The following is a 3,048-nucleotide window of genomic DNA, read 5'->3' as shown; positions in this document are numbered from 1 at the left end:
CTCGCACTGTAAAACAACGCTGAGCTGTTACGGTAATTTATTTTTTACAGCATTACATCAACTGATTGTCTTATAACAAACACTGTATTTCTGTTTAACTCTCACATAACAAGCAGAGAAGGATGAATTATACATTTTAAAAGTTAAAGCGTCTGTATCCGTTCTAGTTTGGGCAAAAAAAATAAGATAAAAATTGTGATGACATTTTTGAAAAGCCAGTGAACCATAAAGAAGCAACTGCCAGGGAAATACAATTCTGTCCATTCAGATACATCAATGAGAACCATGTGGAAGTGCTGCGTTCGCACTTACATGAGGAAAAACGCTGCACAAATATTGGGACTGAACTGCGACTAATCCTGGAACAAAAGCCGGGCTAGAACAAGACCGAACTAAGTCTAGATCAGGACTAAACTGGGTTTAAGCCACGACCAAACGAGAACAAGTGTGAACGCACCTTAAGTGGGCTGTGGATACTTCACTCTGAAACATGTCCTTTACTCATGGATAAACAGACCCTTTAATCTAGACTTTTAGTGAAATAATAATTAGTTATCCCATACTATGTGGCTTTTTTAATGCTGTTCTGAAAAGTTACGCACCAAATTCAGTGGAATCTGTTTATGTCCATATTATTGGTCACAGCAATTCAAACAGATACAATGTCTAAGAATCTAGTTCAGGGGGAAAATTATTTTCTTCTGTTGACCCACATAACAATGATAATCCCATCCCTTTCTTGGTCAGTGAGGTTAGTATTTGGTTTGGTCATCCTGAAGGTCAAACAAATTTTAAAAGGTTTTAAAAGGGATTTTGATAACCCGGAGATAACTTGAACCCTGAAATTCTAAATCCAGATGAAGTCCATAAAACAGGACCTGTCCCTGGTCCCAGAGACATGGTTTCCTTTTGTTACAATTCATCAAGCGGCTCATTGTCACAGCCAATCACACGCAGCGCTTCTCATGCAATCTCAATTAGAGAAGAGATATTCTGGGCTGGGCTTTCTCATAAAACTATATTTAAAAAACTTTGAAGGGCAGGCAGTTGATCATTTGTAATTAGAAACCCATGTGTTTATCAATTTTCACACTCCAATGGATTTTGGGCCCGTTGAATATTGGATTAACATCTCTCTTGATTGGATGTTCCTGAAATAACACTACATGAATGAAAGGATTCATTTTTTCTATTATTAATTTATCCGACACTTTTGTTTTTATTTATAGCAGTAAGAACGCATGGGAACATTTTGATTGCTTTAAGCACATTATGTAGTTCTAGTATCAGAGCTGAACTTGTTTGTGAAATGATCTTTGACTTTTCTTTGAGCTCAAAATAAATGCAATATTTCTTTAAAAAAAGTGTTGTTTACAAGTTCACGGTTTGTGAAGGACAGGAAACAAGTTATGCACCGTGTCTGTAAAAGACTCAGGGGGATTACAGTGGTATTTTTGGTAATTGTTGTTCCATAAATAAATAAAAAAATAAGCCAATGATGTATAATTAAAAGAACAGACATGGGTAAATATATCAGGGACTTAATTAAACTGCACTTGGTTCAATTAAAATGTGTAATACGTGTTACAATTACAATAGCAACCTATTGGACGCACACAAGCAAATAAAGTGCAATTAATCAGATTCTGAAAGCACTACAATAACTGATAAAGGCACTTTCCTTTCTCATCAGAAATCTTTAAAACTGGTCCCTTTATCAACTGGAGAAGTATTTTGGATTGAGGCAAATTGTCTTCTACTCTTCAAACTCAGTCCAATTTCTTTACTGAGATATTATTGTGAGAGTCAGTATCTGTAGTTGCAGAAATATTTATCGTTGAATAGAAAAATTCTGAATGAACACCAATTCCTTCCGGGTTTGCACCATGCCCCATTGTATTGCATAGACTCAGCAAAGCTTAATCAAAGCATACTGAACAGCATTCACCAACATGGGCTTAACTTTTTAAAGTCAATATTAGGAGAAGTGATTACCTTGTAATCGGACTAGATATAGTTGGCCTAACCTCCACGCACACTTCGGGCTCTGGAACCCATCTCCTCGAGAGGGGCTGGATGCTCCACTCTGATGTTGCCCGCGGGACGAGGTGGCAGGCTGGTGTGGGCCTGCTTATAGTGTTGGGATTCACCCCAGTGAACGAGAGGGTCGCTCGCCTATGCCTTCGGGAGTACGGGCTTTAGGGCCCGTTGCTCTGGGCTGTCCGGTCATACAGGGACAGGGATACGTTTGCATTGCCGCCAGTAAGTCAAACCTGTTCCCAGTGCATGCTGGACTCCGGCAGGAACACCTTTTGTCACCGGTTCTGTTAATTCTTTATATGGACAGAATTTCTAGGCGCAGTCAGGGGTCGGAGGATGTTCTTTGAGAACAGGTTCTCATCTCTGCTGTTTGCAGACGATATTGTCCTGATGGCACCATCAAACCCTGCAACATGCACTGGGACGGTTTGCAGCCGAGTGAGAGGCAGCTGGGATGAAAATCAGCACCTCCAAATCCGAGGCCATGGTTCTCAACCGGAAAAAGGTGGCTTGCCCTCTCCAGGTGGGTGGGGAGTTCTTTCCCCCAAGTGGAGGAGTTCAAGTATCTCGGGGTCTTGTTCACGAGTGAGGGAAGGATGGAGCGTGAGATCGACAGGCGGATCGGTGCAGCAGCTGCAGTGATGCAGTCGCTGCATCGGACCGTTGTGGTAAAGAGGGAGCTGAGCCGAAAGGCAAAGCTCTCGATTTACCGGTCGGTCTACGTTCCTACCCTCACCTATGGTCATGAGCTTTGGGTAGTGACCGAAAGAACAAGATCACGGATACAAGCGGTCGAAAAGTGTTTCCTCTACTGGGGCTTTAGAGATAGGGTGAGGAGATCAGTGACACAGGAGCTCAGGGTAGAGCCGCTGCTCCTCCAGCTGAGGTGGCTCAGGCGTTTGTTCCGGATGCCTCCTGGGCGCCTCCAACGGGGAGTTGTTTCAGGCATGAGTGACTATGTTTCTCAGTTGGCCAGGGAACGCCTCGGGATCCCCGAGGAAGTGTCTG

Source organism: Eucyclogobius newberryi, unplaced genomic scaffold (assembly GCF_026437365.1).
Source record: "Eucyclogobius newberryi isolate DKJ021-1_F unplaced genomic scaffold, fEucNew1.0.hap1 SCAF_4, whole genome shotgun sequence".
In the NCBI taxonomy this organism is placed as follows: domain Eukaryota; kingdom Metazoa; phylum Chordata; class Actinopteri; order Gobiiformes; family Gobiidae; genus Eucyclogobius; species Eucyclogobius newberryi.
Note: the sequence above shows the minus strand (reverse complement) of the source record.